Below are 18,547 nucleotides of genomic sequence, written 5' to 3'. Positions count from 1 at the left end.
CTTACTCTGGAACAGAAGCTCCTTGAGGTCAGGAATGTGCCTGTCTCGCTTGCTTCTCTATCCCTGGCAGTGGTAAAGACTCAGGAAGTGTTTGAGGAATGAATGAGTGAGTAATGGAGTGATCTCCCTGCTCATAGCCTCACCTCTCCATAACCATCTAAGCAACTGGCAGCTTCATGCTTCTAAATGAAAATCCACTCAAGGATTCTTCAAAGTACCCACCAATGATGGGATCACATCCATACTTCTTAGCCCATGTAGATTAGCCATCTACTGCTGTGTAACCAATTACCCCAAAACTTAAGACAAGCATCCGTTATCTCACAGCTTCTGTGAGCCAGAAATCTAGGTGTGGCTTCAGCGGCTCAGGTCTGCTGGTTTCTGCCAAGCTGTTGACCAGGGTGCTGGTCCATCTGAAGACCTGAGCCCGCTTCCAGGCGCACTCGTGTGGTTGTGGGCAGGCTCGGCACCTGGTCGCGGGGCCTCTCCACGGGCTGCCTCGCAGCCTGCTAAGTGACCGTGAGAGTGAGGCTGAGCTGGGGCCATAGGCTTTTTTTAAAATGATGACAATTGACATATAACATTGTGTTCGTTTCAGGTATACAACATAAAGATTTGGTATTTGTGTATATTGTTAAATGATCACCACGGTGAGTCTAGTTAACGTCTGTCACCACACAGAGCCACAAAAATATTTTTCTTATAATAATTCTAAGATCTACTCTTTTAGAAACTCTCAGATATGCAACACAGTATTATTAACTATAGTCACCATGCTGTGCATTGCATCCCCATGACTTATTTATTTTATAACTGGAAGTTTGTACCTTTTGGCTCCTTCACCCATTTTGCCCATCCCCCCACTCCCTGCCTCTGGAAACTACCAATCTGTTCTCTGTATCTATGAGCTCATTTTTTGTTTGTGTGTTTTTTTGTGTTTTTTAAGATTCCAAATATAAGTGAGATTATGGTATTTGTCTTACTCTTCTTAACCTATTTCCCTTAGCATAATGTCCTCAAGGTCCATCCATGTTGTGGCAAGATGTCATTTATTTTTATGGCTGAATAATATTCGTGTGTATGTGTGTGTGTGTGTGTGTGTGTGTGCGCACGCATGCGTATATGATATCTTCTTTATCCATTCATCTATAGATGGACACTTGGGTCATTCACATGTCTTGGCATTGGATAGAATGCTGCAGTGAACATGAGGGTACATATATCTTATCAAGTTAGTGTTTTCATTTTCCTCAGATAAATACCCAGCAGTGAAATTGCTGGATAATATGATAGTTCTATTTTTAATTTTTTGAAGAAACTCCATACTGTTTTCCATAGTAGTTACACCAGTTTGCATTCCCATCAACAGTGCCCGAGGGTTCCCTTTTCTCCACAGCCTAGATAACACTTGTTATTTCTTGTCTTTTTGATGATAGTCATTCTGACAGTTATGAGATGATATCTCATTGTGGTTTTGATTTTCATTTCCCTGATGATTAGTGCTGTTGAGTACCTTTTCATGTTCCTGTTGGCCATATGTATGTCTTCTTTGGAAAAATGTCTTTATTCTGTGCCCATTTTTTAATCATATTGTTTGATTTTTTTTGCTATTGAGTTGTGTGAGTTCTTTATATATTTTGGATATTAACCCCTTATCAGATGTATGATTTGAAAATATTTTCTGGGCTTCCCTGGTGGCACAGTGGTTAAGAATCCGCCTGCCAGTACAGAGGACACGGGTTCGAGCCCTGGTCCAGGAAGATCCCACATGCGGCGGAGCAACTAAGCCCGTGCACCACAACTGCTGAGCCTGCACTTTAGAGCCCACGAGCCACAACTACTGAGCGCACATGCCACAACTACTGAAGCCCACATGCCTAGAGCCCATGCTCCGCAACAAGAGAAGCCACCGCAATGAGAAGCCCACACAACGCAACAAAGAGTAGCCCCCGCTCGCTGCAACTAGAGAAAGCCCGCGCTCAGCAACGAAGACCCAACACAGCCAAAAATAAATAAATAAAATAAATTTATTAAAAAAAACAAAAGAAAAAATATTTTCTCCATTCCATGAGCTGCCTTTTCATTTTGTTGATGGTTTCCTTTGCTGTGCAGAAGCTTTTTAGTTTGATGTAATCCCACTTGTTTTTTTTTTACATTTGTTGCCTTTGCTTTTGGTGTCAAATCCAAAAAATTATTGCCAAGATTGATGTCAAGGAGCTTACCACTCTATGTTTTCTTCTAGGAGCCTACATCTGGTTTTACATTCAAGTCTTTAATCCATATTGAGTCAATATTTGTGTGTGGTGTAAGATAGTGGTCCAGTTTCACTCTTTTGCATGTGGCTGTCCATGTTTCCCAACACCATTATTGAAGAGATTGTCCTTTCCCCATTGTATACTCTTGGCTCCTTTGTCATAAATGAATTGACCATATAGTCATGGGTTTACTTCTGTGCTCTCTATTCTGTTTCATTGATCTATGTATCTGTTTTTATTCCAATACTATACTGTTTTGATTACTATAGCTTTGTAATATAGTTTGAAATCAGGGTGTGTGATACCTCCAGCTTTGTTCTTTCTCAAGATTGCTTTGGCAATTCAGTGTCTTTTGCATTTCTGTACAAATTTTAGGTTTTCTTTTTTTTTTTTCTATTTCTTTGAAAAATGTCATTCGAATTTTGATAGGGATTGAATTGAATCTGTAGATTGCATTGTAGATATATGCTGGACACTAAGGAGTTGAGAGTGAAGGAACACGCCACGTCTATGACTTCTGCTAACACAAGTTCATCTCCCTCCTCTAGATTGTCCTCCACCCCCACCCCCACATAAAGCTCCTCAATTCATCCTCAAGGTCCGGATCACAGCCCTCCTCAGAGACCCCGGGGCACGGCATTAGAAAGGGGTTCAGAGGCCCATGCTCTTTGGACACTTGCTCAGCCTCCAACTAGGCCCTGCATTAATTTTACATTAATGTATGTAAATGCATACTATTGAGAAGGGTCATATTTTTAGCTGGAAAAAATTGCTAAAAAAGTCAAAGACAGGGCTGAATACTGGGCTTGGGCATGGGGAGCCAGAGCCAGAGGCCCAAGGAGAAGGATATCCCAGGCCTTTTCCTCTGCCAGTGAGGAAAGAACTGACACCAGAGGGGCACGGACAGACAGCGTCACAGGTGACCAGGCCCCGGAAAGAGCTCGGATCTGAGCTGGACCCGGAATTTGGCCTAGTGAGGGGTGTCTCAGCGAGACACCTGTGGCTCTGGGCTAGACCGCTGCAGCCAGAGTTCCCCCGTCAGTGGGAATCACTGGGCCGCACAAAGGGGCTTGTGGGTGAGCACTGTGCCAGCCAGACAGGACGCTGTGATCCGTGCCCCTGACCGGAAGCAAGGCCTTCAACCCTGCTGAGCCTCAGTGAAGCGCTGGGAAGAGCAGCAGGAGGGTGGGAGGGCACTAGGTCACGCCTCTCTGAACCCAGATTTCTCCTCCCTAGAGCCAGGGCCTGGGGAAGATGAGGGTGGAGGACGCTTCTCACACTCAAATCCATGAGGTCTGAAGAGGCCCTGCCTCCCAGGATTTTGGTGAGGCTCCAGGGCCACCTGATACCCCCTCCCATCACCCTCCTTGTGTTGAGGAGATGTGCCCACATCAAGACCCCTCTTTCTGCTCACCCTTTTAAGAAAACCCCAAGAAACAGGGGTGCTGGGGCTTGGGGTGCTAGGCCCATGTCCCTGCCTGCACCTGGGCCTTCCCTCCTCCAGAACCTAGATGACTGAGGTGCTGCTGCCTCCCACCCTCCCCGCACCCCTGTCCTGTCCCTCGATGCCCTGGGCTCCCGCATGCTGCTGCTGCGGGCGGGGGGGGTCTCTGTCCATTACCTGCGCCCAGAAGGCACCGCCCACTTGATTTCCCGGGCGGGAGCGGCGGGCCCTCCGCGCAGGCTCGCAGCGCCGCCACCAGGAGGCGCTGCCCCCTTGAAATGCCGCGGAACTGTCCCTGGATTTGGGGCACCCCTGCGGAAAGGAGTTCCAAAACACAGGCGCGCGGAATTAAGGGTGAGCAAACGGGCAGCTTTGACGGAAGCGACAAACATCATAGCAATCGCCAGGTTCCCAAAGTTCTGGTCTAGTTCTGGACCCCAAAGTTACATTAAAGAGTCTCATGTCCTGGGAAGTACCTGCCTATTGAAATTTGGTTCTGACATCTGCCCAAGTCCCCACTTCTGGGTGACCGCATGTGGGACTCCAGCGCCACAGCGTGCAGGTTTGTGGCCTTTTGAGCTCATCTGGGGACGAGCCTATTTCCCAAGACACAGCCTTGTAGGGACAGCAAAGAATAAATAGGGGAGAAGAGGGCTTTCAAATCAGCAAATTCCTTCCCTAGTAAGAAGCTGCATCCAGCCTCTCTGAGGCTATTCTGTGATATAGATAACAGTGTCTTCTGCAGGGGTCGTTGGGACCATCAGAGGCAATGATGCAGCTCCTACCCCACCCCCAGACAGCTGAACCCTCTCAGTCCTCCACCCCACTGGTACACTGCTGCCTTCTGAAACCACTGTCCAACTGAGAAAACAAACACATAAACAAACCAGGTACCGCTCCACATCCACTAGAATGGCTATAATCTTTTTTAAAGGGGAAAAAAAAAAAAAAGCAGGTGTTGGGGAGGATGCGCAGAAGTTGGAACCCTTGTGCGCTGCTGGTGGGGGTGTAAAGTGGGGCAGCCACTGAGGAAGAGTCTAGTCATTCCTCAGAAAGTTACACAGGGCATTGCCATTCCACTCCTTGGCAATATGCGCTAGAGAACTGAAAATATACGTTTGAGCAAAATCTGGCCCACAAATGCTCATAGCGTCATCCAAAAAGTAGAAACAACCCAAATGCCCATCAGCTGATGAATGGATAAAAAAATTGTGGCATAGGGGACTTCTCTGGTGGCGCAGTGGATGGGACTCCGCGCTCCCAATGCGGGGGGCCCGGGTTCAATCCCTGGCCAGGGAATTAGAGCCCACACGCATGAGAGCCGCAGCTGAGAGTTCGCATGCCACAACTAAGGAGCCCGTGAGCCACAACTAGGGAGCCCACATGCTGCAACTAAAGAGCCCGCCTGCCACAACTAAGACCCCGCACAACCAAATAAATAAATAAATTTTTTAAATTGTGGCATATCTACACAATGGAATATTATTCAGCCATAAAAGAAATGAAGCACTGATGCAGGCTACAACATGGATGAATCTTGAAAACATGCTGCATGAAAGAAACCAGTCACAAAAGGTCACTTATTGTACGAGTCCATTTTATGAAATGTCCAGAAGAGGCAAATCCATGGAGATGAAAGCAGATGAGTGGTTGCCAGGGGTACAGGAGAGGATAACAGGGAATGACTGTGTAATGGGTGTGGGGTTTTCTCTTGGTGTGATGAAGATGTTTTGAAACTAAACAACAATGTTGGTTGCACAATACTGTGAATGCACTAAATGCAATTCCCAAATTGTTCCCTTTAACATAATTAATTTTACATTATGTGAATTTCATCTCAATAAAATAAATAAGTAAACCAAGCCAGCATTATGTGCCTGGAGTAATGGGAGCCCAGCCACCCCCTGGGACGCCAGCCCACAGTCTGCCGCTCTGGGGCGAATGGCTCCCCCACCCCCACCTGCAGGTCCCCCCTCCATGTCCCTGATGGCACCTTCCTCTCCACATCGCCTGCCCTCACCCAGGCCCTCCACCTTCCTCCGGCTTCATGTCTCTCGTCTCCTGCTTCATCCACCCTGCCATGGGACCCATGACTACCCCAATTCCAAAACCCACACCCCAATTCCAGTGACCTAGCAGCAACCCTTGGCCTGCTCTCCCTCCTCTTTCACCAGCCTTGACCTGACCTGTCAGGCACCCCTGCCCTCAGCCTGAGGCTGCGGTTCCTCCTCCTGTCTAAGGCTGACTTTGCTCCTTTGGGAAACTCCTCCTGGCTCTTCAGCCACGGCCTCTAAAGCAGACCCTTGGCCTCTAACACACTCAGTCTCTCCCAAATTGAAGGAGGAGGAATCAACTTTCCATGCCTCTACCTTTCCCCTCCACTCTGCTCCTCTCTCTGGCACTCCTGGTCAGACCTCTAGGAGGTGCAGCTCACAGGCATATGTCCGCTCACTCTGTGTCCCGGGCCACAGCCCAGCCTCGTCCCAGCCTTGCCAGCCCGGGAGGCAGCTCCAAGGAGCGCTTCCAGCACTGTCTTCCCGGCTTCTCCGTGGCCTGTCTCAGGACTGACGGCTCCCCTCCTCTCTAACCCCGCTGCTGCTTCCTCTCACTCCTCCTTCAACGTGACGGCATGTTCTCCGAGCTACCCTGGACCCCTCCTCTTCTTGATCCACCTTGGGGTCGGGTGGGGGGGGGGGCACTGATAGCTATCTTGTATTCATCAGGGTGGGCAGACATCTGGGGACACATAACCCAGAACTGGAGGCTCACCTCACAGTCACTGAGGTCCTTTCTCACTCGACACTGTTGCGTGGGGTCCCCTGGGTGGCTCTCTCCCTGACTTGAGGGGGCCAGGTTCTTCCACCTGGGATAGCCCCTTCCACGCTCCAGGAGAGAAGGCGAGACCCTCAGGAAGGCACTGGAAACTCAGCCTCCACTCACCCTCTCACCCCAGCCACTCCTCACCTAAAAAGCACAGAGGGCAGGAAGACGGTAGGGCCGAGCTGTCTTCCTGCGGAGCCCTACCCTACAGGATGGGGGCGGGGGGGGGGGCTCTGGGGGATCAGCGGCATCTCTGTCACAACCTGCGGGCAGTACGTCTCCCATTAGCTACAGACAGACAGCTCAGTGCCTCCTGGGTTTGCAGCCATCTCCCCTTTAAACACACTCACTCTACAGTTTTCTGTGCCCAGACACCCAGCCCCAAGTCTTGGGGGGCACAGGTTACAGGGCCACCGTGTGAAGAAGCTGGGCCCACAGAAACAACTCGGGGAGCCCCACTCCATGACATCTGATTTTCCCCGTAGTAGGTGAAATCTAAGGTAAGTCCCAAGACTTTTCTGTCATTCTCCAGTAACTGAAGTCTTCTGTTCCTTAAGGTCATTTTTAAAAGTCTCATTTCAGTGATTAGAATGCCCAGTCCTGTGTGAGTGGTCAAGCCGGCCTCCTGCAGTGGGCAGAAGGGACTTGGTTCTGAGTGCATTTCCTCAGCCCTTGCAGGGTCAAGGAGGAGAGGGCAGGGTCGGGGGTCTCACCTGATTAAAGCTGCTGAAATCCACATTCTTTGGGCTCAGCGAGTGTTTGGAGCTGACACTTCCTCCCCCTCCCCCTCCCCCCCAGGGATCATTGCCTGCCAACCCTCATCCTGAGCCCCAGGAATCCCCCAGTTACCTACCCGTGGGCCACATCACCTCCGGCACAGTCCACCTGGGGAACCAAGAAGCCCCCAGTTCAGCGCTCTTTCCCAGACGTTAAGAAATCTCGAACTCCCTCTGTCCTGACCAGCAATGGGAGTGCAGACCCCAGTGTGGAGATCACCCAGAATCCCTGCACCCCCCCGCCCCGCCCACCAAGCTCAGTCTTGCCTTAGGGCTTCCCAGGGATCCTCTTTCTACCTGAAGGGGCTTCCCTCTGACCAAGATAGACATCCAGTCAAGAACTACCACAGAAGCACTGAGCTTGTTAAAACCACTCTCTCTCAATCCTCCACATAAGACTGTCTAGTGTTCTTCTTATTTATTAATTAGTCTATTTGTTCATTATCTGCCCCACCCCTAGTGGAATACAAGCTCCTGGCACCTAGCAGAGCTCTGCACACAGCAGGAGCTCAATAAAAGCTTTTCATCAGTATATGGGGCTGTTACAGCTGCACGGCAGCAGGCGTAGAACAAAAAAAAAAAGGTACAGATGGGAGTGCAGGGGACCCAACACTGAGGGTGAGAGTGTGGTCTAGATCCTGGGTTGCAGGGAGGGGTGGGTGGAGTCCTGGCAGCGCCTGACAAAGCAGTTTCCTGGCTGGTGAGGGTGGAAGCTGGAGTGTGAAGGTTCAGAGCCGGGCAGACTGTCAGTCCTCTGCGGACAACTCTTTAGAAGTTTTGCTGAAACAGGAAAGAGACAGGTGTGGCTGAAAGGAAAGGTTTGTGCGTTGTGATGTGGTGTGAGGCTGTGGGGTTGGGGAGAAGCAGCTGCAAAGGAAGAAGAGTCTGAATATACGGAGGCGGGTGGCGCAGGTGGGGCTAGCGGGGGCCTTGGCCCTAAAGCAGGAAGCAGGACCCTGCTCATGCAGTTCTTGGTGACTGTGGCCAAGTCCTTGCCTCTCTGGGCCTCCATTTCCTCATCTGCACCCTGAGGCAACACAGCGATTGCTAGCTTCACGACTTGCATGAACAGCACAGTGCCTAGCACACTAATAATACGGAAAATGTCATTGTCATTGGTATGTCATTGTCATCCCTGTGATGTTGGGAGGAAGGGCAGGAGGGCAGTGGTTGCAGAGAACCTGGTGGCCGTGGGGCCGAGGCAGGGAGGGCTGGTTTCCTCAGTGACCCGGGAGGACCCAGCCGCGGGTCCCAGACCTGCAGCTCCCGGGACGGCCCACAGGGACCTCTGCCCCGGCGGCACAGCGGAGCCGGGGACACCCAGGCTCTGCGGGCCGGCCTCAGGCCCGGGTCCAGCGGAGTCGCCTGGTACCTGCGCGCCAGGCCGGAGGGCCGGGGAGGGAAGGGTTAAGCCGCGCGGCCGGGTGGCTGGGGTGGGGGGTGGGGGTCGGGGAGGCGGGGGAGCCGCGGGCGCGTGGCCCTGATTGGCTGGGGCTCAGGCCCGGGGGCAGCTACGGGCGGACAGCCGCCCAGACTTCCCGGACGCGCCTGGCGCCTCCGCCGCGCCGCCGCCGGCGGCCTCTGGGGACGCGCCGCCGGCTGCCTGGGGACAGGGCCGCTCCCGCGCCGGCCCCCAGCCCCCGCCCCCGGCCTGGGGGCGGCGGGGACTGTCTCTCTAGGGGCTTGTCAACCGCAGTGACAGCGTCGCCGCCGGCGCCTCCCACGCGTGCCGCTAGGGCCGGTGCCCACCACCTCCCCCCGCTGCAGGGCTGAATGTGTCCTGAGGTCCAGCCGCGGAGCAACCTGCGGGTCCCGTGGAGCGGAGGGGGGAGCCCCTCTTTAGCCAATCGCTTTGGCTGACCATACCTGGTGGGCGGGGCGCTGGTTCTGTTAGCTCTCACCCCCTCCCAGACCCCAGAACCTCACAGCCCATAGCAGACTGGGGTGAACTTGCTCCCTGGGCACCCGGTGGCTGCTAGCACCCTCCTGCCCCGCCATCAGGCACCCGACTTGATGCGGAAAGCTCAGCTTCTCTGCACGCCGGTGCGGAATGGAATCTCGGAGACAGAGTTTTGGGTAACGTGGAAAAGGAGAGCTTTATTACTTTGTCAGGCAAAGGGGGACACAGTAGGCTCCTGCCTCAGAAAACTGTGTGTCCCCACCCAGGAGGATCTGATGAGGAGTTTTATGACAATACTTCCCAAGGGAGGGGTTGCTGACAAGGGTAGGGTGTGTGCAGGGTCTCAGGTGGTCGGTCTCCGGATCTTGATGAGCCTCTCTGGTCCCTTTAATTTCGCCTCAGGTGGTTTCCTGGCTGCTCCGCCCTTGATTAGCAACTGTTCGTCTCTGCCCTTTGGAACCCAGGGAGTTCCCATGGAGGCTGGAGTCTTGCCCACAAGAAATGGGAGACCAAAAAAAAGAGGCCTCCATGCCCAGGAGCCTCCCAGGGCCCCACTCGGTTTCACACTGTGGCCGGGGACCTTGGTGGTGGATGGGCAGGTCAGCACCCCCGCGCATACCCACCAGCAGCTGTTCAGACTAGAATCCTAACGGGAGCACCTGGAAGAGGCTCCAGAAAACCCAAAACTGGCCTCCAAGTGTTGAGATAGTCTCGGTTGTCATTTTGAAAAGTATAGATTTGCTTGCTCATGCCAGTGAGATATCAATTCATAGCGAATTTCATCACAAATAAAAGATGGAGTCGAGGCTCCTGGGAAAGACTATGGCAGTTTTCAGACAAAAGTTTCTCCACATTTTTCGGTCTGGACACTGGAGCAGCACCCCTGCCCTGCCCCCCACGTAGGACCCCCTAGACCTCGACCCTGAAGAGTATTGGGGGACACATCTGCCTGCCCGCCTGGGCTCCCATGGGAGACCGGGCCCCGCCTGTGTCCTCTGCCTCCTCCACCGCCCCCCCCCCCACGCTGGCCTCGCCTACCAAGCTCTCTGCGGCTGCTCCCCATTCATCCCCTCCTGGCTGCCTTCCCTTTACAAAAGGGCAGGAACCTCCTTCCAGCCTCAGTGAGGCAATCATCTGCCCCGCTCCTTCATCTATCACCCTGAACTGTGTTTCACGATAGAATTACTCATCCTTGGCCAGTGATAAAGGAAATCAGCCCAGAGGCAACCACACCGGCTGGGGGTGGGGATGCCCCATTCAGGGTTTCTGGGCCTGGGTGTGGGAAACCCTGGTAAATTGTGTCTCTGTGTTAACACACAGCCCGGAAAGAGCCAAGTTAGTGGATTTGTGTGACCTGATCTTTACTCTTGCTGGTAAGAAGACACACACGTGTGATTCTGTGTGTGTGCTCTGAGCCAGCTTGTCAGCCCCGCAGAGTGATGATGGGGGTGGTTGGGGGCCGAGCCTTGGAGGGCGACCAGTGGGGATTCGGAATCCTGGCATGGTAGCCAGGTGGGTGCTGAACAAGGCCCCAGAGCAGAGAGGCTGCATCCCCAGGGGAAGCCGCTGGAGGAATCGGAAAAGTGGGGTGAGCCACAGAGTGGGGTGCTAAGGCAGACAGGAAGAGGGGCTGGGTGTCTCGGAGCCCAGCCTGCTGCCAAGGGAGGGAAGCAGGCAGCTCGTTGGCATACAGGCAGGATGACCGGGCACGGCACCCCCTGCAGATTCGTGTGTCAGATGAGCTCCTGGTCTTCCAAACAGCAGCCTCCAGACCCTTAGGTATCCAGAGCTCAGGCAACCCTCAGCATCTTGCCCGACAGCAAGATGATGTCCAATGGCTCCTCTGGATCCTACTGGATCCCCTGCTGTCTTCTGCTTTTAGCCCAGGAATCCCTGAGAAGTCCTTAGCTGATAATTAAGGGGTTAATTAATAATCAAAGTGATGAGCTCAGGGGCAAGCCTGGGCCCAGAGCAGCTGAGGGCTTGTCTGCCTAAAGCACAGAGGACGTGGCCACGAGGCTCTTCTGCCACCTGCCAGCTGTCACCTGTAACAGGAGGTAGAAGGAGCATCTACCTCATAGATGCTCTAAAGGCGCCTGAGATGATGCTTGTGAAGCTTGTGAAATGCTGAGTCATTATGACACATATTTCCAAGGCCTCCTGAGTGCCAGCTGCCCCCAGAACAGAGAGGAGACCCCTCTGGGGCCCACAGTTCAGGTGGGAATATTGGATTCCTATGCAAGTCAGAGCCTGAGTTCTGGAAATGCAGGAACACATGCTCACAAGCTCAAGGGACAATGTCCTCGTCTAACTGGAGAGATCCAGAAGGTTTCATGGAGGAAGTGGCGTTTGAAATCGGCATCAGAAGATGAGTAGGAGCAGACGGGCGGGGCTGGTGTCAAAGTGCTGTTCTGGGACGCGGGGGACCCCGCAGCTCCTGGGCTGCGTCCCACGGGGGCTCTGAGAGGTGGGTCTGCCCAGTCCAGGAGGCGGGTCGGAGCTCTCTTCTCCGACTCCCACACCAGGAAGGAGGGGCTGTGTGAGCCACCCACCTTGTCCCGGGTGTGCGACACTGTGCCTGGCGCAGAGGCAGGCTCAGTGCTAGTTGAACAAATCAGGGAGAAACGATAACTGTGCGCCCGCCCTTCTGGCAGTGGGGCCATGGAGTTAATGAGTCGGGAAATGACAGGCTGAACGCTCCGAGCAACGCCAGAGAGGCCAGCGGGGAAACAGCAGGGGCCTAGGGGGGCTGCCCGGCAAGGGAGGCCTGAGCCTCTAACAGGGAGCAAGTGTGGGACAAGTGGCGGGGGCCGGGGGGGCTCGCACCTGAGAGCCAGCCCAGGGCTGGAAGAAACAGCTGGGCGGGGTCTGCGGCGTCTGTGCTGCTGGGGCACTGAGCCTCCCAGAGCCACTGACTCTAGGACGGTGCCTCCCAAACTAACACGGCTTCAGCCTCCCCTAGGGCTGCACCGAGGCAGCATCTTCCCCACATCGGCCTCTGACGTGGGGCTCCCAGAGGCTCTAGCTTGCTGCTGGCTGTGTTGAAGGTGGGTGGCATTTTGAACTAGGCCCTTTTCCCAGGCTCTCTCTGGGAAAGTTTTACCTGCCACTCAACGAATGCCTGGCTCCTTGGAGCCTAGGGGTCTCACCTGCCCCACAAACAGAAGAAACATAGCGCAGTTCAAGACCAAGACTCATATGGATGGCACCCTCACTTCCCCTCCACTTTGCCCAGCACCCCCACCCTGCTCGGGAACAGCCCGTCCACCTGCAGAGCTAGGAGGCAAGGCCCAGGTCTGCCTGCAGGTCAGACGTCTGCCTCCTCTGGGTACCATGCCCCAGGCTGCTCCTTTGGCCAGAGGGCCAGCCCTAGAGAATCCTCCCCGAGCGCCCCATGTCAGCAGTACCCTGTCCTTGGAGCCCCTGGGCAGTGACAGGCTGAGATCTGACCCACCTCTGTTTCAGACAGTGTCCACTCCAAGCCAAAGCCTGACGCTGCCAGCCCTCCTGTGTCCCGTGTGTGACATGTCTGTGGTCATGACCAAGGCTGCTGCTCATACAGTCTACAGAGTGTACTTTCGGGTAATAAGACGAACCAGGGGTTTTCCAAGATTAAATTTCCTCTCCCAGTGACTGTCACTGGGGCACTGATGACGAAGCTTTCCCCACTGATGGATGGAACCCTGGTCCCGGGCCCACTGGCTTCTCCCCAGAGTGGACTCAGCCTCCCTCCCAGCTCTCGCTGCTCCGCGCGTGGGGAGCACTTTCGCAGCTAACGTGCCGCGGCCCCTCCCTGCTTCCATGTCCTCCTGGTCCCCGTAGTAAAGCCACCAGCCGCCCCGGGCAGCAGGGGTGGGCCTAAGGGCCTGGAGGTGGAAGTAGCCAACAGAGGACAGGCTGGGGGTGCTGCAGAGAGCATGTCTTCCAGGCATGGAAGCCCCCTTGACCACGGAGCCCCGTCTGACGCCCCTTCCCTGGGATGGAGTTCAGGATGTCCCGCCTTTACCAGGCTGCGGTGAATTGGCAAGTGATGGGGCTGAGGGTCTGCTGTGAGGCAGACCGTGGGGCCCAGAAAACACCTGCCGAGGGACTTCCCTGGTGGCGCCATGGCTAAGACTCCGTGCTCCCAGTGCAGGGGGCCCAGGTTCGATCCCTGGTCGGGGAACTAGATCCCGCATGCCACAGGGAAGATCCCGCACACAGAAACGAGGATCCCATGTGCCACAACTAAGACCCGGCGCAGCCAAATAAATAAATAAATATTCTTTAAAAGAAAAAACGAAAATACCTGCTGAGAGCCTCCTCTATGCCAGGCCCTGTACCAGGTATGGGGCAACTTGTGAGCTCGTGGGACAGGCACTCCGACAAGACAGAGCAACCAGGCCCACCCTCCTGCCAGCACAGCTCAAACAGCAGACAAAATGCAGGACACGATGGCCCTCGAGACAGGACATCAGATGTCAAGGGACGGGGAACCATGACGCTGAACCATCGGGGTGAGCCCTCGGGGTGAGCCAGCGCGCTGCCTCCAGGGTCTCCAGCTGTGGCGCAGGCAGGGGGCCCAGGCGGGCTCAGGGATGCTCCGGGGGGGAGACACGGAGCTGGGAGGCCCAGAAAGCTGAAGCGGCAAGAGTTCGCAGCACGGAGAGGAGAGAGCCCCCGAGTCTGCAGAGAACGGATCAGCCCGTGCATGTGAGGATCGTGCCAGAGGCCAGGAAAGGTTAAAGGGAGGTTAAAGGTTAAAGGCCACCAAGAAGGTTAAAGGGAGTCGGGTCCAGAGCTCACATGGGCTGTGAAAAGTGCAGGCTCGTTCCAACAGCCGGGCCAAAAGACCTGAAAATGGGGCAGAGTATCAAGTGGGTCTTGCCACAGTAAAATGGGACAGAATTGGCCCAAGACTAAAGGCTGCTCAGGTTCTCCCAGCAAAGCTTAAAAGCAAGACCTGAAGGGACCAAACTGCTACCAAGTAACTTCCTGGTGTCCAGAGCAAAGTGCAAGGATGTTTATGAAAATATTCAGCTCCCAACAAAACTCACCGTCCGGATCACCCAACCAAAAATCATGAGGCATGCGTGGAGACAGAAGGATACCGCCCAGCAACAACTGGGATGAAAGCATGGGTGCTCGAGGGCATGGAAGCTTTTCCTACAACCGTATCCAGCTGTTCGAGAGGCCGGAGGACAGACTGAATGTGTCTGGAGCAAAAATGAATGCTGCTGTGGGGTGGGGCTCAGAGCCAGACCCTGCGGAGGCCGGCCGGCACACGTACCCCGCCCCACACAGGCCTGAGATGCCTGGCACAGACCAGGTGCTCAAAGCATATACTTTCGTCTTGTTTAATTCTTACTCCCTTTTTACAGATTCAGACTCAGAGAGGGTGAAGTTTGTCCCAGGGCCACGCAGCCAGTAAGCGGTGGGTGCAGCGGCCTGGGCGTGTGGCCTCGGGCACTCTGCGCTGCACACCACTGACCCCCAGGTCTTGCCAAACCGGCGGGTTCAAGGTAGGCTTAAGGTAAGCAAGCCGGGACAGGGAAGCCCATCAGCGTTCGGGTCCAACATTAAGTGGCAGGAGGGAGGTGTCGGTGCCTGCGTCTGCTCCTGCCACATCCTCCGTCCGGGACGGCTGGAGCCCAGAGCCCCCACCCCAACTTCCCGACCTGGCCTTGGCCTCAGCCTCCTCAACTTGGGGGTGGGAGCCCGGTCTGAGGATGCTCATTTCTGTAATTCTGTAATTAACCATAATTGCCTTAATCACCACTCAGGCTGGAGCACTCTGGGGTCTGTGGCCTCTGCGTTCAGCCCCCACCTCTGTGCACTTCAGCAGCTCCACCTGGGGGCACAGATGCACAGCCCAGGGGACAGCCCCGGGCCACCCCCACCCGGCCCCACCCTGCCGCGGCTTGGGGATCTAGACTGTTTTCTCGCAGCCCGCCTGCCTGACCAGGAGCCCAGTGCTGGACACAGGAGGACAGGATGAGCCAGGGAGTGGGTGCCACACCTGCAGGTACGCACACCTGGTACAGGTGCCTGCTCGGAGCCCCACCCAGGGAGGCACAGACGCACCGGGAAGAGGCGACACAAACCCAGACACCGATCCTTCCTTCGCCCTGGGTGGGGCATTGTGGGGAGGGGTGTGTGGGCCTCTGCTGTGCTGGTGATGGTGACCTCTGCACTGACTGGGCGAGTACCAGGGGCCAGGCGTCTGAGGCTGCTTCAGCAGCCTCTGGTGATGGGGCTTCGCCGGCGGGCGCTGTGCTGCGGTCCAGAGCACAAGAGCGAAACCCCACAGCTCCGCCTGCGCCAGAGGCGGCCTTGGCACCAGCTGCAGACTCTAAGCCAAGGCCGAGGCTCCAGGGGTCCCGCCATTAAGGGTTAGGGGAGGGAGGATGAGGGGCCCCCCAGCGTCTCCACAACAAGCAGCAGCTGAGAGCCAGGCCCAGGCAGGCGGGGGGACTGCTGCCGGCTCCTGCCAGGCCCCTGGCAGCATGAGCGATGGCGGGCTGAGCGATAAGAAACTAATAATTTATGTTTCCAGCTCCCGCGGCCCCGGCGCCGAGGGAAGGCTGGGCCACAGCCTCCTCCGCACCGAGCGGCCGCAACCCTTTATTGCACAAATTATTAACGACCAGAGAATGAATGACTCTGTAACCAGATCAGTGCTGCCAGCACTTTTCATTTCGTTTATTTGTATAAATTCTGAAGTCAGGGTCTAGCCTGAGCTCAAAAGCCAGCCTCACGCTGGCCAGTGCCCAGGCCCCCACCTGGACAGAGGACACCCCTCCCTCTCCCTCACCTGCACCCAGGACTCCGAGGGGGTATTGAAGACAGAGGGGGTTGGGGAGGGGGGCAGGGAGGGGGGCCTGAGCTGCAGCGCGCCCACCAAAACCTCGTCAGACGATGGGTCCTGGGCCAGGGTCGGAACTCTGTCCTCAGCCCACCTACCTCTCCTACCTGTTCTCGGGGCCAGGGGCGTCCCCTGTCCCGGAGGGAAACCCTCTGCTCCCTCCCTGTGCTTCTGCTTCGCCCCAGGCCCGCACTCCTCAGGGCGGTGCTCCAGGCCGGCCTCGCTGCCTCTGGCCCCCGCCCTGTGCCCCATCCATCTGCTTCTCCCCCACCTCCGGTCCTCCTCCCCCTTGTCGTCGCCCGCCTCCTGGGCTGGTCTCTCCCCTGCCCTTCCTTTTCCTGTCCGCTGCTCCCTTGGGTGCAGGGGCTGGGAGGCTTTCTGTGGCGGTGCTGAGGAGTGAGCGGCCGATGGTGTCTCCTCTCGCGAGCCCACTTTTAATCTCATTGACCTCTCGTTATACTACAGCACATAAATTCAGATTTGGAGAGCTTATGCTCCATCATAAATTGGGCTGGCAGACTTCCGATCAACAAGATAAAGCTGTCTCCTGTGAGGTGGGTGTTTTATTAGTCTTGGCCTCAGTGCTGCAGGCGGTGGAGGTGGGGTGGGGGAGGGAGGTCTCTGGAATCCTGCGCTGTTCAGAGGGGCCTGATGGTTCCTCCTGTGGTCATGGGCAGACCCCAGGCACACGGGCGTCCCCTCGACCCCTATCCCCACGGCAGCAGCCACTGCTGGACCCCCCGGCCAGGCACTGGAAGGTCAAGAGAGAGACCCCATGCGCACCTAGGCCTGTGTCGGTGTACGCCCCTCCCCCTGTGGTGGAGCTCTGTGAGCCTGGCCAGAGCCAGAGTGGGGTTCAGGGGTGGGGGAGGCAGCTGGACCTGCCTGGGCATCCTGAGGGCCAAAGGGCTGGAGGAGGGGCCCAGCTCCAGAGATCTGGTGGCCTGGCACAGCGCTGTCTGCAGATGCAGGTGCATCCCGCCGGCGTCCCCAGAGATGGGCAGCGGCAGGTCTTGGCATCTGTGGGCCACCCTGTGCCTGGGCTCCTGCTGCCCACCCGGAATTGGGGGTGACGTCTTCTGACCTTGCCTGCCCCTCCCTGAAGGCCAGGTGCTTCTTCAAAAACTCAGTCTCGGGACTTCCCTGATTGTCCAGTGGTTAAGAATCCGCCTTCCAATGCAGGGGACGCGAGTTCAATACCTGGTTGGGGAACGAAGATCCCACATGCCGTGGGGCAACTAAGCCCGCGCACTCTAGCGCCTGCACGCCACAACTAGAGAGAAGCCCGCATGCCACAACAAAAGATTCCACATGCCACAACGAAGAGCCTGCCTGCCGCAACTAAGACCCAACGCAGCCAAATAAATAAATACATATTTAAAAAAAAAAAAAGTTTAAAAAAAAAAAACTCAGTCTCTGCCAACACTCCCTTCCCCTGCTCCTAGCACTTCTGGACCAGCCTGCCAGCACCACCTCTCAGTGAAGCCACCCAAATCAGCACCCCCAAGGGGGCACCACCTGACCCTTCTAAGCCACCAGCACCCTGTTCCTCACCCACTCTGGGTTCAGTCTGGTTGGAGCACCTCTGAGTACCCGGGCCTGCCCACGGCTTTGGCAGCACAGCAGGAAACCTGTGGGACTAGGGTATGTGCTGCTGTTCTGGGCACAGCGGGGCCCTAACAGGGGAGGAGGGTGATCCTGGGAGGCTTCTTGGAGGAGGGGATGCTGCCGTGGGTCTTGAAGGTGAGTAGGTGGTAGCAGGGCCGATGTCACCACCAGGCACAGAGGGTATAGCACCTGGACCCCTGGTACTTTTAAGGATCACAAAAACATTTTTATTTTAATTTCCTTTAAAGTCAGAAGGAAAAAAGAATATAATAATAGTGAATAATGAATCTAGCATGGATTATATTAGTCTTTAATGGAGGAGGTGGCCCACAAAGGCAAAAGGTGGTATACAAGTCGGAATGGGACCCTGGGTGGCTACAGAGTAGTAATATTGGGAAGTGGGGCTCCTGGGCAGAGGAAACCACTCAGCTGTGCTCTGACATTGAGGGAGGGCAGGGAGACCAAAAGCTGGGCCCTGGAGCAGACGCAGGCCCTGGAGTGCAGGCAGCCTGGGCTGTTGCCCGAGCAGCCCGGAGAGCAGTGTGGCCAGATGTGCCCATCAGGCGCCGGACAAGCTGGGGCAGAGTCTGGGGTGTCATGGAAATAATGATGGGTGAGAGGGGCCAGGTAGGTCACCAGGAGGGAGAGGGATCTAGGCGGGAGCACAGATGAGGCTTGCCACTCGGCTAATGGGGAGGAGTCTAGGGTAGTCTCTGGGTGACTGAAAGCCAGATGGTGATGACAACACAGTGATGGGAAAGGGGCTCCAGGGACTGTGAAGTGGACACATGTGGTGAGCTGTAGACTCTTTAGTATCTGGATTGAAGCTAGATTTGGGGTCATAATCTATCAAGGAAACCACAGAAGTACACAAGAAAGAGAAGAGTGCCTAGGGCGGAA

General features: G+C 55.5%; 1 long non-coding RNA gene across 1 annotated transcript; it reads left to right on the top strand.

Annotated features, from left to right (window-relative positions):
- Positions 1–14,978: 14,978 nt before the first annotated feature.
- LOC133089030 (uncharacterized) lies at positions 14,979–17,394 on the top strand. Its single transcript, XR_009700570.1, has 3 exons — positions 14,979–15,199; positions 16,505–16,593; positions 17,222–17,394. It is a non-coding gene; the product is annotated as an uncharacterized LOC133089030 (long non-coding RNA).
- The last annotated feature ends 1,153 nt before the right edge of the window (positions 17,395–18,547 follow it).

The sequence above is a fragment of the Eubalaena glacialis genome, chromosome 3, assembly GCF_028564815.1.
Source record: "Eubalaena glacialis isolate mEubGla1 chromosome 3, mEubGla1.1.hap2.+ XY, whole genome shotgun sequence".
Lineage (NCBI taxonomy): Eukaryota > Metazoa > Chordata > Mammalia > Artiodactyla > Balaenidae > Eubalaena > Eubalaena glacialis.
The sequence above is the reverse complement of the archived record's forward strand: the minus strand, read 5'-3'. Positions and strand labels throughout refer to the sequence as shown.